This window comes from Myotis myotis, unplaced genomic scaffold (assembly GCF_014108235.1).
Source record: "Myotis myotis isolate mMyoMyo1 unplaced genomic scaffold, mMyoMyo1.p scaffold_m19_p_4, whole genome shotgun sequence".
NCBI classification, from domain to species: domain Eukaryota; kingdom Metazoa; phylum Chordata; class Mammalia; order Chiroptera; family Vespertilionidae; genus Myotis; species Myotis myotis.
The window spans coordinates 109509930-109533082 of NW_023416346.1; the positions used below are offsets into that span (position 1 = coordinate 109509930).

The following is a 23153-nucleotide window of genomic DNA, read 5'->3' on the forward strand; positions in this document are numbered from 1 at the left end:
ACTTGTATGCATGCATACGAGCATAACCAATGGACACAAGGCACTGGGGGGCATCGGAGGCTAGGGGAGGGTCAAGGGGAGAAAAAAAAAAGGAGACATATATAATACTCTTTGTAATACATTAAGCAATAAAACAATTAAAATAAATAAATAAATAAATAAAAACATGAAAGTCTGAAAAAAAATTTGAGCCGTCTAATATGAGAATGGGTCATTCTGAGGTAGCACATAAAATGTATATACAGAAAAAGCTTGTTTTATGGGTGAAGGATGGTAAAGCCTCTAAATTAAGTATTATATTTCCAAGTAAATAAAACAGTTAAATTGTATACATCTGCAAGGGTGTTATATGTGGTCTTTGTTTCTTTGCACATTCCCTTCCCTGCCAAAGCCCACCTGCCTGAATCTTTAAAATTTTTTCTCTTCTTCATAGAATCACCACTGAAAAAGTGGAGTTAATTAGATCATTTAAGCTACAGATCTCCAACTCTTGTTATTAAATAACTAGAGGCCCGATGCACGGATTCATACAGCAGTGGGGTCCCTCAGCCTGGCCTGCGCCCTCTCACAATCTGGGACCCCTCGGGTGATGTTGGAGAGCCGGTTTTGGCCCGATCCCTGCAGACCAGACCGAGGGACCCCACTGGTGCATGAATCCATGCACCAGGCCTCTAGTATGCATATAAGATCTTTGGTTAATCTCTTCCCACCATGCCCCCTCCCCCCTTCCCTCTGAGATTCATCAGTCTGTTCCATGTTTCCATGCCTGTAGTTTCTGCTCCTGCATTGAGCATCTTCCCCGTGGTGGTCAGTGTGTGTCATAGCTACCAGCCGATCAGCTGGTCACTTAGGCTTTTATATATATGTAGATTTAGTGTAATGATGATATATTGCTTTTTGTTTTTTACTTGGAGGTTCTCTTTTCACCTATCATCATTGACAGATTAAGAATTAGATATATTAAATATTTTTAAACATAGCTTAAAATTTTCAGAGGCATAATCATTGAAATGGATCACTGGAAGCATGTTTTGCTTAATTGGGTATATTTCATATTTCAGTTTGGGAAGCAGCACATAGAAAACCTCTTCAGTGACCTGCAGGATGGGAGTCGCCTCCTGGACCTTCTAGAAGGCCTCACGAATCAAAAACTGGTATGTGACTTATTTATAAGAAAGTTCACATTGGCCTTAGGAGAATTTCATATCAAAAACAAACTCAGCATAATTTTATGAGATCTAGTAAAATTCACTAATTTACCAATTACTGAATTAACTAGAAATACAGGAACTATTTCTGAATAGAACAATCTCAAAATATTATTTTCATTTTGGCAGAGTCTATCATATGGAGAAAAAGAAAGTGAAAATTTTCAGTAACATAATTTATGTCAATTAATAGATACTCACTTTCAATGTTTGGTATCTTTGTTATTGAATGTATGTTTTTATTGACTTTTATATAGAGAGGAAGGAAGAGGGATAGAGAGATAGAAACATCGATGAGAGAGAAACATCATCAATTGACTGTGTCCTACACACCCCCTACTGGGGATTGAGCCTGCAGCCCAGGCATGTGCCCTGACCTCTTGGTTCATGTATTGACACTCAACCACTGAGCAACACTGGCCAGGCTTGAATGTATTTTTATAATGGCTTTTAAATATAATAACCTTTTAAATTTAATTTATTTTATTGTGATACCATTTAACATGAGATATAGAAAATGGGAGCTGCTGTTAAACAGGTATAAAGTTTTAGTTATGCAAGATGAATAAGTTCTAGAGGTCTGCTGCAGAACATTGTGCCTATAGTCAAACATACTTATTGTGCACTTAAATGTTTATTAAGTGGGTAGATCTCATTTTAGGAGTAACTATGGCAGACACCATAGCAGTAAAATTTCTAAAGCTCCACAACTGAATAAGTAAATTCATCCATATATTGTGATGAACTATGCAAATGTCAGTTTAAAAATTACCAATCATATGACTTTTCGGATTGAGAGTGAGGGTTAGAAAACTAAAGGTGATTGAGGTTTGAGCTTTAGTGACTAAAATAATTAAGATTATAGTCACAGAAATCATTTTCTTTAAATTTATGTCATATTATATAATTTTGCTAGGCCTACACCTCTTTTAAACTTTCTTAAAAAGTATAAAAATTAACTCACTTATCTATTTTACTAGCAAATGTCCTTAATCATGCTGATGTTTCTATTGGTGGTCATACAGTAATCCCCAAATGGGCTGTAGAATGATGGAGAGATTTTAACCAAATATATCTTTTGTGAAGAAGAAGAAATGCTATCATTTTTCTTGAGGAATGATCGATTCATGTTAAGAAAGTCCTATGACAAGTACAATTAGCCCAAAGCACTGAAATTCATTATATTAATCCCTCACAGCCTGTATTCATTCAAAATAGTCAAAGTTAGTCAAGAGATGTATAAATTGTTCAATTTCTCTTCTGGGGAATAACATGGTTTCATTTTGTTTTCAGCCAAAAGAAAAAGGATCCACAAGAGTTCATGCCCTGAACAATGTCAACAAGGCGCTGCGGGTCTTGCAGAAAAATAATGTAAGTGGAGACCTGGACAGAGTCTGGACACCATGAGACAGAAGGTTTAAAATTTGACTGCGGGCTTGGGCCCCAAATTCAGAGAAAGCATCTCGTTCTCTTATAAATCAAAGCAGTTATTATTAAGATCACATGTTGTAGTTCATGTATTTCTGCTTGTGGCTAATATAATTCAGGAAGTCAATGCCTGCTGCCACAGAGGGCAGGGGAAGGCGTGACCTAGACCTGACACAACTAAATGTTGTTTTCTAATTTTACTGAATGCAGTTATGTTTGGTGGACAAAATAAGTCCTGTGGTGAACTCAGTTCCTCTTAGCAGTGTTCTGTGCAACAAATGGCTTTTACTAGACTGACTATTATTTTTTATAAGTATTAAGTGTATTCAAACATGATGATGATAAAGTTTGTTTGAATTCAGCCAATACTTAACACCACAACCAAGTATGAACATTACACAGAAAAATCACTATTTCAACTCATGGTAAGAACTGCAAATTTGTTTTTTATTTTTCTGTTTGATTTAGTTTAGATATATGTGTGGTACTTATAAGAAGGTCAACAAATAAGTGTGGCGATTATAGGAGTTTTTGTTTCTGCAGAGTGAATTTGAGATTCCTCCTTTCTATCAGGGCATTGGAAGCAGTCTCCTTTTTTTGTTTGTTTTTTGTTTTGTTTTGTTAATCCTCACCTGAGGCTATTTTCCATTGATTTTTTTAGAGAGTGGAAGGGAGAGGAATAGACAGAGAGAAACATCATAGTGAGAGAGACAAATTAATTGGTTGCCTCCTGCACGCACCCCGATCAGGGCCAGGGAACCTGCAACCAAGTTATGTGCTCTTGACCGGACTCGAACCCGGGACCCTTCAGTCCATGGGCCGAAGTTCTATCCACGGAGCCAAATCAGTTAAGGCAGAAGCAGTCTCCTTTCTTACTAACTTCCTACAATCTTTCTAATCAAAAATTTATAAGGCACTTTGAGTAACTTCCTAATTACATTATAGCTCTCTTTCAAGGATAAATCCAAATAAATTGGTCACATACTCTTAAAATAACCATAATCAGTGATAGATTTTTAATGATGTAAACACACCCAAATGTTGTTCAGTTTATATGGCACAGAGAGAACAACATATGGGAAATGGAAGTGAAGGCTGTGCAGCATTAGTTGATTTTCTGAATTTAGGGTTGTCATATTTAGCCTATCAAAATTATAGAAATATTAAATATTTTAATTATTTTATAAAGTGATTAACTCTATATTTTTAAATTTTTTGCAGACAGAATAGAATAGTCTAGAATGTTTGCCTCATTACTAGTCCAATAGAACCTTTTGAAAAATCAATTTCATGTAAATTAAAAAAATTGTTTGAAGATATTTGGAATTTATACACAAAAATCTTTTTAGATCAATTGATCTTTTTAGATCAATTCCCCATATTTATTTACAAAATATATAATCAAAGGAAACAGCAGAAAATTCGAAGAATTACAGTATCAGATTCACTCTACTTTATAACGATCTCACCAATAAAATGTCACATTAAAAAATAGTTTGTTAGGCCCTGACCGGTTTGACTCAGCGGATGGAGCATTGGCCTGCGGACTCAAGGGTCCCAGGTTCGATTCCGGTCAAGGGCATGTGCCTCGGTTGCGGGCACATCCCCAGTGGGGAGTGTGCAGGAGGCAGCTGATCGATGTTCCTCTCTCATCGATGTTTCTAACTCTCTATCCCTCTCCCTTCCTCTCTAAAAAATCAATAAAATATATTTTAAAAAAATAGTTTGTTAGATCTCCTAAAAATAGTGAATTAATATAGACATAGATTATTTAATAAGCATCTTGTTTTTTCACATACTTATTTTTGATTATGAATTTATAGGTTACCTATATATGTTATAATTATTAATTTGACAGTTTTCAATATAAGAACAAAAGAAATCCTGGCAACAAAACAGAGAAACCACAAAAGAAAATCTCTGTGACTTTGGGATACCAAATATTCTTAGATGTAAAACCAATGTTATGATTCAAAAAGAGAAAAGTTAACTTGAACTTCATCAAAATTATGTTATTTCTCTATTCTAGATATGAGTAATTTGTTTCATGTATTGTTGTCTCTGTGGATTACATTTTTACTCACTCAGATGTGTCTTTTGATAAAGAGAAGTTCTTCATTTTAATGTAGTTCATTTAATATTGTATTAAATTTATTGGGTGACCTTGGTTAATAGGATTATATAGGTTTCAAGTATATATCTCTATGATACATGATCTGTGTATTGCATTGAGTGCCTACCACCCAAAGTCAAATAATCTTCTGTCACCAAATATTTGACCTTTACCTCCCAACCACCCCCCGTTTCTCTGGTAACCGCCATACTGTTGTTTGTGCCTATGAGTTTTTGTTCTTGTTTGTTCAATTGTTACTTTCAGTTTTATCTTCCACTCATGAGTGAAATAATATGATTCCTAACCTTTTTCAGACTTTCTTCGTTTAACATGATATTCGTTGCACTCCTTTAGCGTTTTGTTTGTTTGTTTGTTTGTTTGTATGGGAAGCATTTTATTTGACCGTCTGTTTTGAATGATAGCCTTGCTGGATATAATAATCTTGGTTTCAGATCCTTGCTTTCCATTACCTTGAGTACTTCATGCCATTCCTTTCTGGCCTGTAGAGTTACTGATGAGAAATCAGTTGTGAGCCTTATGGGAGCTCTTTTGTAGGTAACAGTTTTCTTTTCTCTTGCTGCCTTTAAGATTCTCTCTTTGTCTTTAATTTTTGGCACTTTAACTATGATGTGTCTGGGCATGGTTCTGTTTGGGTTCTTCTTGCTTGGGGTTCTCTGTGTCTTCTGAACTTGTGTGACTTTTTTCTTTACCAGATTAGGGAAGTTTTCTGCCATTGTTTCTTCAAACATGTTCTCTATCCCTTTCTCCCTTTCTGCCTCTTCTGACACACCTGCTATTCAAATAGTGTTACATTTCACATTGTCCAATAGCTCCCTTAAGCTGTCCTCCTGTTTTTTAATTGTTTTTTTTTTTTTTTTTTTTTTTTGGTTCTCTGAGTGATTTTTTTCTACTCTGTCTTTTAATTCACTGATTTGATGCTCAGCTGCCCCTAATCTGCTGTGTATTCATTCTGATGTGTTCTTTATTTGTGTTATGTCATTCTTTATTTCTGACTGTTCTTTTTTCATTTTTTTAAATATTTTTTATTGCATTTTTACAGAGAGGAAGGGAGAGGGATAGAGAGTTAGAAACATCGATGAGAGAGAAACATCATCAGCTGCCTCCTGCACATCTCCTACTGGGGATATGCCCGCAGCCCAGGTACATGCCTTTGACCGGAATCGAACCTGGGACCCTTCAGTCCGCAGGCCGACGCTCTATCCACTGAGCCAAACCGGTTAGGGCTCTTTTTTCATTTTTACTATATCTTTTTTCATGCTATTGATCATTTTTACCATTATTACTCTGAACCCTGTTTCAGATAAATTTCTTATCTCTGCTTCATTTATCTCTTGTTCTGGAGAATTCTCTTATTCTTTCATTTGGGTGTTGTTTCTTTGTCTCCTTATTTTGGCTGTCTGTTTGGGTTTGTGAATATGTATTGGGTAGATCCTCTACGCCTCTCAATCTCTAGTACAGGACATTGTCAAATGCTGTTTCTGACTAAGTAGATCATGCAAAGACTCAAAGCCTTCAGAGACTCCCTCTGTCTATAGACTGATAGGATTCTGACTTGAATTGTCCCCAGGCAATCATCCTCAGGTGTGGGGAGAGTTTTTTCATCAGGGTGGGCCATTGCTTCTGCCTGGAGGCTAATTGTTATTTTAAGTTTCAGAGCAAGGTGTTTTCCAATAGTCTTCCCCCTAGGCAAGGCAAATGTCTGTGTGGGAAAAATGTCCTCAGCTGGGTGAGGGAATGACTCAGCACAGGAAACTGGGAGTGTCTGCCTTCTAAGCCAGGGGTGGGCAAACTTTTTGACTCGAGGGCCACAATGGGTTCTTAAATTGGACCGAGGGCCGGAACAAAAGCATGGATGGAGTGTTTCTGTAAACTAATATAAATTCAAAGTAAACATCATTACATAAAAGGGTACGGTCTTTTTTTTTTTTTAGTTTTATTCATTTCAAACAGGCCGGATCCGGCCCGCGGGCCGTTGTTTGCCCACGGCTGTTCTAAGCTCTAACCCCTAAATCCCCAGTCCTGGCTTCTGCTCACACAGCTCCAGTCCACTCTGCTCTCCCTCTGCCAGAGCACAAGGTGGGTAGCTCCACAGGGAATTTTGTGTGTTGGCTCTTTAAGAGGGTGCCTGAATTTCCAGCTATCTCTCCCTGGCAGACAGGAAACTGCTGCTTTTCACAGCCAGATGTTATGTGAGCAACCTTCTCAGTCATGGTGCTTTCTGCTGGGGGGCCCAAAGATGATATCATATTGTTAGAAACTATATATGTATATATATACACACGTAAATCTACGTACATGTAGATTTAAGAGCAATTACTAATTATTGACCCTACAAAGAATAGATGATTTTATAAAATAGGTGTGCATTATGTATAAACAGCTTACCCCATAAAGTTTGATTGATAAGAAAAACAATCCTATATAATAAAAGCCTAATATGCAAATCAACTGAACGGTGGAATGACCAGCGGAACGACCAGTCACTATGACATGCACTGACCACCAGGGGGCAGACACTCAATGCAGGAGCTGCCCCCTTGTGGTCAGTGCACTCCCACAGGGGGAGCACCGCTCAGCTAGAATCCAGGCTCACAACTGGCGAGTGTAGTGGCAGGGGTGGGAGCTAAAGTGCAGCGAGCTGAGCAGTAAGAAGCAGAGAGCAACGGGTCCCGGAACTAAGCTGGCAGGCAGACATTCCCTGAGGGGTCTCAGACTGTGAGAGGGCTCAGGCCAGGCTGAGAAACCCCACCAGTGCACCATTGGGGCGAGGGAGGGATGTGGGAGGTTGGCTAGCCGGGGAGGGATGGCAGGAGGGCTCCAGGGCATGTCCGGCCCATCTTGCTCAGTCCTGATCAGCCAGACTCCAGCAGCAGGCTAACCTACCAGTCAGAGCATCTGCCCCCTGGTGGTCAGTGCACATCATAGCGACTGGTCAACTGGTCAACTGTCTGCCCCCAGGTGGTCAGTGCATATCATAGTGACTGGTTGGCCGATTATCTGCCCCCTGTTGGTCAGTGCATGTCATAGCAAGTGGTTGAGCAGCCTTAGCATATCATTAGCATATTATGCTTTGATTGGTTGAATGGATGATCTGACACTTAGCATATTAGGCTTTTATTATATAGGATTTATTTTATTTATTTATGTATTTATGTATTTATTTATTTATTTATTTATATTGTTGACAATATTACAGACGTTTCTGATTCTAGTTTGGGCTATTAAAATTAAGCTTCTATGAATATTCTCATAGATAGATAGATAAGATAGACAGGCAGGCAGACTTGTCAAACATAGAAATGTATTTCTGTTAGTTATATGCCTGAGAATAAAATTGTTGGGTTATAATAATTTTACGCTTTCTCATTTAATATATAATGTCAAACATTTTCAATGAATTACATTTCAACCAGTTAATTGTGAGTGTTCAAGTGATACCATATCTTTGCATTGGCAGTATTAGACATTCTAATTTAAGGTATTTTTGGTGTTTGTATTAGTATCTCATTGGTTTTAATTTAAAGTTCCCCAATTACTGCTCAGATTGAAAATTTTTTATATTATTCTTGAACTTTTGAATATCCTCTTTTGTTAAAAGTTTTTTGCCGAAACCGGTTTGGCTCAGTGGATAGAGCGTCGACCTGCAGACTGAAAGATCCCGGGTTCGATTTCGGTCAAGGGCATGTACCTGAGTTGCAGGCACATCCCCAGTGGGAGATGTGCAGGAGGCGGCTGATCAATGTTTCTCTTTCTTCGATGTTTCTGACTCTCTATCTCTCTCCCTTTCTCTCTGTAAAAAATCAATAAAATATATTTTCAAAAAAAAGTTTTTTGCTCATTTTTTCCTATGGGATTTTTTTCCCTCATTCTGTAATACTAAAATTAAAAAACTATAGGAAAAAATCACAGGAGAAACCTGATATACTCAATATTATGAAGGTATTGTTTCTTCCTAAATTGATCTATAGATTTAACTCATGTTGATCAAATTCCAAACAGGATTTATGTGGCAATTTTAAAAGATGAGTGTTAAGTGAATATATAAATACAAAAGGGCCTCTAGTAGTTTATAATTTAATTTAAATGAACCAAATCCAAATCTGAGCTCTCAAACAGGCATTCAGAAAATTCTATCTTTGCCATTCGTGAGAATCACGCTAGGGAATGGTGATAAATGAGTGGACCTAACTGGTGACTTTCAGGCAGGGAAAGTCTTTAATCTTTAGTCCATTGAAGTATCCACTTCAGTCACCATCCCAACCCAACTCATCTCATGAAGCCAAGTGTACCATTAACAGTCCTGGTATGAAATAGATGGCTTATACAAAGACAAAGTTGAAGGTACTGTATGAAAGGAATATCTTTAAAAATGTGGGCAGAATTAAAAGAATGACAATGAATGGTAAAGCACCCAGGGACTAGCATGAGTTAATAGCCTTTACCACTGCTAAACCTAAAGAGACAAGAGGAAAGAGAGCTGCTATCTTTTTTTTTATTTTTTTAAATTAAATCTTTATTCAGATTATTACATTTTTTCCTCTTTTTCCCCCCCCATAACTCCCCTCCATCCAGTTCCCACCCCACCCTCCTCCCTCACTCCCCACCCACTGTCCTCATCCATAGGTGCACGATTTTTGTCAGTCTCTTCCCGCATCCCCCAAACCCCTTTCCCCCCCAAGAATAGTTAGTCCATTCCCTTTTTATGCCCCTGATTCTATTATAATCACCAGTTCATTCTGTTCATCAGATTATTCACTTGATTTTCAGATTCACTTGTTGATTGATGTGTATTTGTTGTTCATAATTTGTATCTTTACCTTTTTCTTCTTCTTCCTCTTCTTAAAGAATACCTTTCAGCATTTCATATAATACTGGTTTGGTGGTGATGAACTCCTTTAGCTTTTTCTTATCTGTGAAGCTCTTTATCTGACCTTCTATTCTGAATGATAGCTTTGCTGGGTAAAGTAATCTTGGTTGTAGGTTCTTGGCATTCATCACTTTGAATATTTCTTGCCACTCCCTTCTGGCCTGCAAAGTTTCTGTTGAGAAATCAGCTGACAGTTGTATGGGTACTCCCTTGTAGGTAACTGACTTTCTTTCTCTTGCTGCTTTTAAGATTCTCTCTTTGTCTTTTGCTTTTGGCATTTTAATTATGATGTGTCTTGGTGTGGTCCTCTTTGGATTCCTTTTGTTTGGGGTTCTCTTCTCTTCCTGGACTTGTAAGTCTATTTCTTTCACCAGGTAGGAGAAGTTTTCTGTCATTATTTCTTCAAATAGGTTTTCAATATCTTGTTCTCTCTCTTCTTCTGGCACCCCTATAATTCGAATGTTGATGCGCTTGAAGCTGTCCCAGAGGCTCCTGACACTATCTTCGTATTTTTGGATTCTTTTTTCATTTTGCTTTTCAGGTTGGGTGTTTTTTGCTTCTTCATATTTCAAATCGTTGACTTGATTCTTGCAATCCTCTGGTCTGCTGTTGGGAGTCTGTGTACTATTCTTTATTTCAGTCAGTGTATGCTTAATTTCTAGTTGGTTCTTTAGCACAACATCGAGGGTCTCATTAGATTTCTTGTAGATCTCATTAAGTTTATTGGCAGTTTCTAGAAAATTATTGAAAGACCTTAAAAGTGTGGTTTCGAGCTCTATATCCAGTAGTTTGTTTTCCTCCATTTCTGTCATTTGTGTCCTTTTTCTTTGTCTCCGCATTTTTTTATGCTTCCCTGTGTTGATACAGTGGTTTTCTATGCTAAGTGCCCTCTAGGGCCCAGTGGTTCAGCCTCCCCAATTACCTGAGGAGGACACTCTTGGTGCACCCCCTTGTGGTCTTTGTGCACAGTCTTGTTGTAGTTAGGCGTTGATTGTTGTAGGTATCACTGGGAGGAATTGGCCTCCAGGCCAATTGGCTGTGAGAATCAGCTGTGTCTGCAGTTGTTGAACTTCTGTGCTGGAGACACCCCCTGGGGCAAGACTTGCTTCAATGTGGCTTTGGTGCTCACTGAGTCTGCCCCCTGAGTGTGTCCTTTATGTTTCCACAGAGCAGCAAACTGGATGGTCCCACTCTGACCTCTGGGCTTCCTGGCTCCTGGATCTCTAGGGAGGTGCTAATCTAGCCTTTGCCTGAGGCTATCCAGCAAAAGTCTCCCTGCAGGGCTTGGGTGGGGCTGGTCCCAGGAGATCAACAGGGCGTGTCTAGCAGTTATGGCTGCTCTCAGTCTTGCCCTCAGAGGCTTTGCTTCTCAATTTCCTGGTAATCGCTGCAAGCCCCTAGGAGAAAAAGCTGCCCTCGAGTTCCGACCGCTGCTAGACAGTCCCGCTTCTCCCGTATGAGTCTGTGTCCCTAGAGACTCACCCAGAACTGGAGGTCAGAGCCTGAGACTCCCTCCCGATTGAAAACGACAACTGCTCCCTCAGCCACCAGCTCGCTCTGCATGCACCTCCGCACCTTAGTATTTTACTTCCGCACTGCGTCTCCTCTGAGTCCCGGTATGCTTTTCTCTTTCCCTCTAGTTGTAGAATTTCCACTCAGCCAGCCTTCCTGTGGTTCTGGGTGATGTCCGTTCCGTCTTTTAGTTGTATTTTTGAAGTGGTTGTGTGAGGCAGCAATCTCTGGTGTTTACCTATGCCGCCATCTTGGTTTCTCCCCCGAGAGCTGCTATCTTATCTGATGAAAGTTCTAACCTTGTGCAGGGGCGACTGGACAGCAGTTGCAATTATAAGTATCTAAAAAATTCAGTTACTCTCAAATCATGGCCTGCTCTGCTCAGAGTTTGCAGAAAACTGATACCTTAGTCTTTATATCCATTCATCTATTGTTCTGCCATATGTATAAACAAAAAAATGAATAATATATTAGGATGCAACAAAGATGTCATTAAATACACAAAAAGAAATTTTAAAGTGTGTACTCTTTGATTTAATATTATAACTATAAGTTAATAACACTTTTAAAAATTCAATTTGATTAATTTAGAATATGTTGTATAAGAAGTCAAGACTACAAACACAAATTTGTGGAGGAAAAACTATTCCATGAGAAAACCCATATGAAATGGTCCAGGTTTTCCCTAGAGGTTCAATTTTTGTCTTTGCTTTTATCTTCATTTTTACAAAAGGTAAATTAATTCAAGCTTTCAACCATAAATGTTACGAAAATAAAAAATGCTCTGAGGAAAGTAGGAAATAAAAGATAAATGAAGAAATAAATGAGTTAGAAAGAAGAGACACTAAATTTAAAAGCTAGCTATTTGTAATAAAGTAATAAAATAGACTAATCTCTTAGAAATTGATTCAGGAAAAAGAGGAGAAAAGCAAATATATGCAATTTAAACACAGAAAGAAAATATTAAGCATAAGCACAAGAGCTATAGAAAGCAAAAAGGAATCTACACTGAACTATATGTTGATTATAAAATATCAATGAAATCATATTATAGTCTATGCAAAATAATAAATTATAAAAATTAACACAATGGAATATAGAGTATCTAAAATTAGTAACCAAGACAACTTAAAAAATTGTAAAAGGTAAAACCTTCCAGAAAGGCTTCTGAGTATAATGGAACCAATGTAATGAGGAGCCTCCCAATTCTGCAAATCTATCCACAAACCTAATTTTTAAAATCACTTGAAAAGATTAGCTCTACCTGCTGCTTAAGACTACTCTACCTTTTGAAAGACTACTTTGTGGTAGTTTCTTAGATAAAGTTCATTTTGACTTCTTCCTTCATAGGGTCTCCTCTACTTTGGCCTACACCTCTGCAACACATTCTCTGGTTCTAAACTAGCAACCTACTAATTCGACCCTGTGCCTCAATTTCCTCTATCCTGACTTCTAACTTGCTATCCTACTCACATGCTATTCACAGTTTAGCTCTGTAATGCTGACACCACATTTATGTTCTGATTTGCATTCTCTGTGCTGGCTTTTTGAGCATGAAGTTTTCCCTGCTATCAATAATTTATTTTTGAAAACCACTCATTGAGAAGAAAGTACTTTTAAGTGCAGCAATACCTTTATTATAATACTTGCTGAGAGAAAAGCTCATGTATAATAAGGTGGCTGTGATTTCAAAAAGCAAATAAAGAAGGCAGCACAGAATTCTGTGACACGGGATGAATGTCTCTACCAAGTGGTTATGCTTCTCTACACACCAGGCCAAGATAAATTGTATTGCTGAGGAGGGGAAGAATGCCCCTCTATCCTTCTTTAGTTCTTATGCCTGTACTGATAATAAATAATAAAATAGATACAAGACTAGATTAACAGGAGATACAACAATTTAATACGTATACATGGGAGAACCATAATATAATGCTCAGATTCTAAAATGAGGCTCAAATAAATAATAAAACCAGGCACCTTTCACCTTTTTATGCTTTTTAGAAAACAACAACAAAAAACAAAGCACACACACAAACGGAACATAACAATGTTAAATTTGGGAGAAATTGACAGGACAGAGGAAATCAGTGCTCATCAGAAAGGAATTTAAGCCAAGTTTGAGTATTCCTTGGTGAGGAATCTAAACAAAGTTTGGGCTTGAGTAGTAAGTTACAAGGCTTGTTTATATAAGCTTCCCACTCTGCATTCTTTTAACTATTGCAACAAGGTGGTCTCTCGGCCCTCACAAGCAGGGAGGGCATCACATCTGCTTGCAGGGGACAGAGAGGTCAGGGTTTTTATTCTTAAACGGGTAGTTTCTTAAGGAACTTTAATTCAAAATACCCTATTATGTGGGTGGGAACAGTATCTGCGGCTTCCATTTATTTGTGACTGGTTGAAGTTTATAGAGCAAATCACAGAAAACATGAAAACATCTCTCATATTGCCATTCTATCATTCGTTGCCCTTCTCCACCCTTGTTTGTGAGTAGTCTCTTTCACCAGGCATTCTGAATTCAGTAATATGGGCATTTAAGACCATCTTCTCTCAAATAAAAATAAATATTTACTGAGTCATTTAAAATTGTTTATTTTTTCATGATTCATTATTGCATTTTATTTATATATTTATTTAAATAATTCTTTATTGTTGAAAGTATTACATATGTAATACTTTTCCCCCATTAACCTCCTCCAGCGGCCCTTATCCCCTCAACCACCACCCCAGGCCTTCAGCACCATATTGTCTGTGTCCATCGTTATGCACATATGCACACAAGGTCGTTAGTTAACTACCTCCCACCACCCACCTTCCCTTTGAGATTCCATACTCTGTTCCATGCTTCCATGTCTCTGGATCCACTCCGTTCATCAGTTTATTTTGTTACTTAGATTCCACATTTGAGTGCGATCCTGTGATACTTGTCTTTCTCTGACTGACTTATTTCATTTAGCATGATATTCTCTAGGTCCCTCCATGCTATCTCAAAGGGTAAGATATTCTTTTTTACTGCTGCATAGTATTCCATGGAATAAATGTACCACCGCTTTTTTATCCAGTCATATACTGATGGGCACTTGGGCTGTTTCCAGAGCTTAGCTATTATAAATTGTGCTGCTATGAACATAGGGGTTGATATATATTCTTTCTGATTGATGCTTTGGGTTCTTAGATTGTACTAGTATTCCTAGAAGTGGGATCACTGGGTCACAAGGCAGTTCCATATTTAATTTTTTGAGGAAACTCCATACTGTTTTCCATAATGGCTGTACCAGTCTGCATTCCTGCCGGCACTATACTAGGGTTCCCTTTTCTCCACATCCTCGCCAGCACTTGCCATTTGTTGATGGTAGCCATTCTGACAGGTGTGAGATGGTACCTCATTATCGTTTTGATTTGCATCTCTCTGGTGATCAGTGACTTTGCGCATGTTTTCATATGTCTATTGGCCATCTGTATGTCCTCTTTGGAGAAGTGTCAATTTAGGCCCTTTGCCCATTTTTTAATTGGATTGTTTGTCTTCCTTTTGTTAAGTTGTATGAGATCCTTATATATTTGGAAATTAACCCCTTATCTGATGTATCATTGGCAAATATGTTCTCCCACACAGTGGGGTCTCTTTTCACTTTTTTGATGTTTTATTTTGTTCTGCAGAAACTTTTTATTTTGATGTAGTCCCATTTGTTTATTTTCTCCTTAGTTTCCTTTGCCCTAGGAGATTTATTGGTAAACATATTGCCATGAAAGATGTCTGAGATTTTGCTGCCTATGGTTTCTGCTAAGATTTTTATGGTTTCATGACTTACATTAAAGTCTTTTATCCATTTGGAGTTAATTCTTGTGTATGGTGTAGTTGGTGGTCTATTTTCATTTGTTTTGCATGTACCTGTCTAGTTTTCCCAACACCATTCATTGAAGAGACTGTCTTGACTCCATTGTATGCTCTTGCCGCCTTTGTCAAATATTAATTGAGCATAAAGGCTTAGATCAATTTCTGGGGTCTCTGTTCTGTTCCATTGAAGTATATACCTGTTCTTGTGTCAGTACCACCAGGCTGTTTTGATTACAGTAGCTTTGTAGTATAACTTGAAAATCTGGCATTGTGATTCCTCCAACTTTGTTCTTGTTACGCAAGATTGCTGCAGCTATTCGGGGGTCTTTTTTGTTCCATGTAAATTTTTGGAGTGTTTGTTCCTGATCTGTGAAATATGGTGTTGGTATTTTAATAGGATTTGCATTGAACCTATAGATTGCTTTTGGTAGTATGGACATTTTAATGATGTTGATTCCACCAATCCATGAACACAGTGTATTCTTCCACTTGTTTATTTCTTCATCTATTTTTTCTCAATGTCCTATAGTTTTCTGAGTACAGGTCTTTTGCCTCCTTGGTTAAGTTTATTCCTAGATATCTTAATTTTCTTGTTGTAGTGGTAAATGAGATTTTTTAAAATTTCTCTTTGTGAGAGTTCATTATTGGTATATAAAAATGCCATTGATTTCTCTGTCTTAATTTTGTATCCTGCTACATAACTGAATTCATTTATTAAATCTAGTAGTTTTTTTGGTGGAGTCTTTATGGTTTTCTATGGACAATATCATGTCCTCTGAAAATAAAGACAATTTTACTTCTCCCTTTCCAATTTGGATGTTTTTTTGTTTTTGTTTTTCTTCTTGTCTCATTTCTCTGGCTAGGACTTCCAGTACTATGTTGAGTAAGAGTGGTAAAAGCATATATCCCTGTCTTGTTCCTGTTCTTTGGGGAAAATGTTTTAATTTTTGTCCATTGAGTGTGATGTAGGCTGTTGGTTTATTATATATGGCCTTTATTATGTTGAGATATGATCTCTCTATCCCCACTCTGCTGAGAGTTTTTATCAAAGAAAGAATGTTGTATTTTGTCGAATTCTTTTTCTGTGTCAATTGTCTGTGGTGTTTTAAACTGCCCTCTATATGCATTATGTTATCTGTCTTCTACTCATTGGCTGATCTTGATTCCCAATATTTCCATGTTTATACTCTATGAATCTCAATGTCTTTTTAAAATTAAATTTACTGGGGTGACTCTGGTTAATAATAATATGATATAAGTTTCAGGTATACATCTTTATAATCTATTGTGTGTCCATCACCTGAACTCAATCCCTTTTTGAATTCATGGAATGTACTCCACCATTATTGAGTGTTGAAATATATCCTGGGCATATGCCAGGACTTCACTGATTTAATATTAGCTGACACAGTTGTAGATCTCATAATTATGTTCAGTGCAACACTCTCATCAATTGTCTATGACAAAGTGGCAATTATTTTACCAAGTAATTTCAATGTATAATGTGAGATTGCACTAAGCAAATAAGATTATTGTTATACATTATTGAAACCACAAATCCAAAGTGAGTAGTTAAAAAGCCTAGGGTGAAAATTCAAATGTCAGCTATGTTCCAGTATTAACTTAATCTCATCATTGAAAATTGTCATTGAATTAGATTGAATGGTTGTCAAATTTCACTGATCTGAAAAATTATGTAGTGTTCACTCTTCTTGGCATATGATCTTAGATAAAGAGGATTCTATAGTGTTCTTGAAAACTAGTATTTTATATGTCCTCTAAGTATTCAGACACTTAAAGCTATATAATATATATTTTGGAGTATGTCAGAACTTTATAATATTTTTGACCAAATATAAGCTGTTTATATTTATTACTCACAAAATCTAGTGTTTTAATATAAATTCCTAATTTTGAAGTGAATTTATGTTAGACAAATATTATTTCTTACTCTAAATTGTCATCCATAAAATAGGCCTGTAATGTCTGTACCTTATATATACTAATTCCAAGGATCCCCAAAAGAAGTGTATCCTTTTAACCCTGTCACTCCCTAATTGCAGGATATTTGTGAAATTATTCCATGACTTTGGTTCCACTTCACTAACTGTGAAATGTACTAATATAAATAAGTACTAAATGTACTTGTTGAAAATAAGTACTTATTAGAAGTAAGTACTAAATGTACTTACTTCAAAATATTCTTCTATGGAATAGAAACATACACAAGCATATCATGTAATCTTTAAATTCTCATTAGAATTATTACTCTTAAAAATAAAGCTAGTGCTAATTTAAAATAATTTCATAAGGTGAATTGTTTATCCTCCCCCAACCCTAGTGCATTTCTTGCATCAAGGGAAAATTGTATGTTTTTTCTTGTATATTCAACTTAAAATTGAGGTACCCATTATCCTATAATTTGTACACATGGAGATTTGGGGGGATAATAATAATATGGCTACAAACCATATTATAATTTATTTTTTCTTATTATAATTTATGTTAGTCATATATCTTAAATTTCCTTTTTTTTTGTTTTGATAGTCCTAAGTTTCTTGTTCTTCAAATCACTGTACATGGCTCAATATTAGAAAGCTGTGGCTATATAGAGTTCTTGTTGTCATTAAAATGGCATTCTATATTGCTAGGTATAAGATTTTGTACATATTCTTATATTTATAAAAATTGTATTTATAAAAAATTAAGTTAATACAATATTGAAAATGTATACAATTTTAATGTTATTCTATGTTGTGAAATTATTGAGGACAGTGCCTATTTTCTCAAATGATGCCCTCTAGTATATAATATCCCACATAAGAAATTTTGCTTAAATTATGAGCTACTTTACCAAAAAGTTTAATTCTGTATTTTATGTTCTATAAGAATACTGCATTGAAACTTATATTTTGATATTAGTTTTAATTTTCTTTAAGCCCTTTAATGTTTATATTTTCTTAACATTTTAAAAATCTTTATTGTTAAAGAGGCAGTATATAAACAAGTAAAAACACAGTTCCATTAAAAAGAATTACCTTGTGATAATTGATTATGAACATAAGCACATTCAAAATATAAAAAAATTTTAACTTATTTCACCAGTGTAAGCAATTGGGTAAAACAGCCCATTTTTTAGTCTATGTCTATACTCAACACTTAATATTTAATGAATGACTTAATATGTAAAGGTTAATCATTGAAGGTAGGGATGATATCTTCATAGTGAGTACCCAGAACTGTATTTTTATGTATTCTAGGTCAAAATGTGATTTTTTAAAAGGTATTTTCCAATATAAAGATCTATATTTGCATAAAATAAAAAAAAATCTGTGGAATATGGGATCTGAGAGGGAATAAAGAAAACCTGCCAGTGGAAAACTGGTCCACAATGGTGAATGCAACCCACCCCTTAGTTGTATATATTGAACTATTCATCATGTAATAATAAAAGATTCAATACATACATCTCTCAATGGAAAAAACGGTATGATTTATGCCCAAAAGTCTTAAACATTTTATATAGTTCTTAAACACAGTTATAAAAGCACATGCTGCAGGGCAGTAAAACTACTTTGCTTTTCCTGCATTTCTGATCTTTTAAATGCATTATATTTGGGAGGATTACATAGATACTTGAGGAGTGTTGTTTCACTATTGAGAAGTCTCTTTACCTTGACTACATGATGGTAGATGTTTTACAAAATGTACTTACATTTCAAAAGAAAATCCTATTTGTCTAGAATGTTGGAAGGAAACACTCAGTTATAAACAATTTATGAGAATGAAATGTATGGGTATGAAAGAACCAAATAAACAGATGGTAGAGTATTTGCATGAGGCCAAAGTATCAGGACAGATTTTTATATAATAAACTAGAGGCACAGTGCACAAAATTTGTGCATGGGTAGGGTCCTTAGGCCTGGCCGGTGATCAGGGCTGATCGGGGCCTTCTGGCTGCCACCTGGGGCCATCCTTCCAGCTGCCAGCCAGGGCTTTCCTTCCCCCAGATGCGGCTGCCAGTCAGGGCCTTCCTTCATTCCACACCGCCCCCCGGTGGTCAGCACACATCATAGCGAGTGAGTGAGCAATCAAACTCCCAGTCTCTTGGTCAAACTCCCAAGAGGACACTTTGCTTATTAGCCTTTTATATTAATAGATTTACACACATGGTATTTCCCTGTTAGCTATTGTTTAAAATTTTACTTAAGGAAATCCACACAAACTTTTAAAGATGATACTTATGGTTCCTTTCATAATATTGGCATTCTATATATAAAGTTATTTCATAAGATTTACTTTGCATCATTTTTCATTTATTTAAACTCACATAACAAGACTGATGAGTAAAAAGCTGGCTTACCATTTTCCCTATATCTTCTTTAATTTAAACAGCTCTCAGATTATATTCTGCATATTAAGAAACAAAAGTGATTCCTCCTTAGGATAATAGATTTTGAAATCTGAAGTGATCCTGAAGAACCACATCCTCTGAAACAAATGTGTGGAACCTTCTACCCTTAACCTAATTGTAGTTGGCTGAATGATATGGGAAGTGTTTTCAATCTGAAATGTCATTCTCAGTGGTTGTCTAAAAAGAAACAAGTGGTAAATACCATTTACTGGAAAGATAATGGTTCCTTATTGAATGAGATATATCTTTCTACAACATTCAAGTTAGAACTGCAAATGCTAAGATCCAAGATGGCAGTGGAGTATGTGGATGTTACACTCACATGCTCCCAGGGCCAAACTGGAATTAAAACTAAATTATAGATCAATCTGAATAACAAACTGAAGACTAGCTGTAATTTAAAAATAAAAAAGTAAAGGAAAAAAGCTGGGAAATAAGAATAATATTTTTATGGGGAACTAGACAATTTTTTAGCATGTTAGAAATGCTCTATCTAGACTGGGATGAATGTTTGTTACACAAGCATATACATTTGTCAATCCCTACCTAATATATAGTTAAAATTGTCTTGTACAGAGATTTGAAGTATATGTTAATTTTACCTCAATAAAAAGAAAATTGTCTCTTTTCAAACAAAACAAAACCAAACCTGGGATAAAACAAACATTCCTCTCTTGAATAAGCAATGGAAGAGGATTAATTGTTCTTCGTAGTCTAGTAGTTACTAAGTTCATTTATGAGGCAGAGCACCATTAAGTAACAGTGCTTTCTGAAATACTTATATCCTATATAATAAAACCCTAATATGCAAATCGACCGAACAGCAGAACAACAGGTGGGACAACCAGTTGCTATGATGCACACTGACCACCAGGGGGCAGACACTCAATGCAGGAGCTGTCCCCTAGTGGTCAGTGGACTCCCACAGGGGGAGTGCTGCTCAGCCAGAAGCCGGGCTTGCAGCTGGCAAGCACAGTGGCGGTGGCAGGAACCTCTCCTGCCTCCATGGAAGTGCTAAGGAGCAGTGAGCTAAGGTCCTGGACTGCAAGAGGGATTCTGGACTGTGAGAGGGATGTCCGACTGCCAGGTTAGGCTTAATCCCTGAGCCGGCAGTTGGACATCGCCTGAGGGGTCCCGGGCTGCAGGAGGGCACAGGGCTAGGCTGAGAACCCCCCCCCCCACTGCACAAATTTTGTGCACTGGGCCTCTAGTATTAATTATAAATTACTAAATATATATTTTTGTACAAAATCAGATATTTTAGTCTAAGTATTAGGGTGGGAACAGAATTTTGTTCAATTTGTGTCCTCACATCTATAAAATCAGTAACAATAGACTATTCAAAAACCAGTTCATTAGGTTTCCTAGATGTATGTTTGCATCCTGCTTATCCTTACTCAACGGATGTTTTCCTGAGTTCACACTGAAATATTCTGCTGGAGCCACAATAAGTTTCCATTATGTCGAGGCAAATGGTGAGAATTTTCTATCTTCCAAAATCACCTTTGAATAAAGCATCTTCCACAAATAATAATATAAAACTCTGAGCAGGAATCTAATATTACTTCATGAACAAAGTCTTAGGCCTTTTTGTAGGAACTCCAAAAACCAATCTTCATGTGTAGGTGAACTTGTTTCTGCAAAAATTCAATGCAGCTATTTAATTTTCGCATACAATATCAATTTTCGCACCTATTCATTTGGTATCAGATGCTTTCATTCTGAAAACAGGAAAACATAACTTTGGCTGTCCTTAATGACCTCAGTCTTGAATTTCTTGCTATCTAGTGCTTGTCACAATATTGATACACACACAGACATACACACACACTTTCTCTCACACTGAGTCCATTTATTAATATATATGTCACATAATTTTTTTTCTTACTAGACAGACATAATTATTCATTTCACACAGGTATTAACATATTCTAGTTTTTGTTTTCTCTTTTCACAGTTATTTAGAAATTAGACTGAGAATCCTTGAAAGATAGAATTTCAGAGCATATATTATAAACATATATATATAAAAGAAAAGAGAGAAGCCATTGTGTAGTGTGGTAATAATTATTTGAGGGTAGCTAGTAATAATTTTTAAAAATATATCACTCATAGCTATATGGTAAAAAAAAATATGCCATTATAACAACTCTAAGCATATGAGAATTTAGAATCAAAATAGGCTACACTGTCAATAAGAAGCATTCAGTAGTCATGTAAAGAGCTTGAACAATCCCCTTCAAGCATGACAGAATACCACTCCCCCTTCTTAATTAATAATAATTTTATTAATATTCTTGTCTACATGATGGTGTGCAATATTTGTTAATTTAGAGAGAGCTTATTAAGATACTTGAAGAATTTTTTAGATTTAATTAAGGAATTGCCTCTCACATCTGGACCTGCTTTTAAATCTTGTGGAAGCTTCCTGTATCTTTGAGACCCCATTTCCCCCTTGTAAAATGTACATAAACTAGTAAGTAGCTCACACTTTTAGTGTTATGATGATGTGGGTAGACTGAAAGCTATATTCAGAGAGAACTCTATAGCCTTAATTATTTTAAAGATAGAAATAAAATAAGTAACTATATTTAAGAGATTATTAAAAACAACAATGAATAGTGAATTCACAATAGAATTAAAAAATAGGCTGAATACATTCAAAAGCTGGCACTTTGAATAGGTCAACAAAAATAGATAAACCTTTTTTCATCACAACAAAAAATATGAAGCGAATGAGAATGGAAAATACAGAAGGTTAGTAATGAGGAAGGATGTGAAACCACAAATACAGAAGAAATTAAGAAAATACTATAAGCAATTCTGTAATAAATCCAGGACATGGATAATTTCCTACTACAGTGCAAATTACTAAAATTGATGTATGAATAGCAGAGAATTAAACTAGAATAATTACTCCAGAAAACATTGGTAAGTTATTATAGATCTACCACTGAAAAATATACCAGTATTCTTCACAAATGAATTTAACTTCATCCATCTAGAATAAATAATTCCCATATTTTAAGCTATTCAAGAGTATATAAAAAGATAAAACTTTGCAATTCTTTTTGTGATGTCAGAATAACCTTACTAACAGCAGTCAATAAGCACAAAATGAAATATTACATGTATAAGACAATCTTGCTTTTGAATATAAATTCAAAAATTATATTATGTTGAACTATATGAAATTGATTATAACCATATCTTGCCTATGGTAACTCAGTAAATGTGAGCTGATAGTTGCAAAGAGTTATTAAAATTAAGAAGGAAAAGAAAACTAACCTATAGGTAATAAAGCATATTAACCAGCTATTCACAGATGAAATTGTAATAATCAGTAATACAAAAAGATATTCCAAATGTATTAGGAATCGTGGAAATCAATTAGGTTAACAAAGTAATATCCTTTTACTCATCAGATAGGCAAAATATAAAAGAAGAAAAACCCATTTCTGAATAAAATATTAAATGCTAAATCCTTTTTATAAAGAAACTGGGGGCCCGATGCACGAAGATTCGTGCAAGAATGGGCCTTCCTTCCCCTGGCTGCTGGCACCGCCTTCGTTCCGGCCAGAGCTGCCTTTCACCTTCGCCGGGGCCCAGAGCTGCTTTTCGGCCTTCCCACGCTGCCCGGAGGCCTGGAGCAGCTGGGGTGGTGTGGAACACCTGCCATTGCATGGCAACAATGCAAGCGTCCCGCCCCACCCCCTGCCGCTTGGCACCTGCATATGCAAAATAAACTGCCACCT

At 36.3% G+C, this 23153-nt stretch overlaps 1 protein-coding gene across 1 annotated transcript in view; it reads left to right on the forward strand.

The window, feature by feature from the left end:
- Window positions 1-1061: 1061 nt before the first annotated feature.
- Window positions 1062-23153, forward strand: part of DMD (dystrophin) — a 1824373-nt gene continuing 1802281 nt past the window's right edge. The window contains exons 1-2 of the mRNA XM_036304100.1: window positions 1062-1154; window positions 2502-2579. The gene's annotated coding sequence lies outside the window, so the exon portion shown is untranslated. The remainder of the gene's footprint in view (window positions 1155-2501; window positions 2580-23153) is intronic.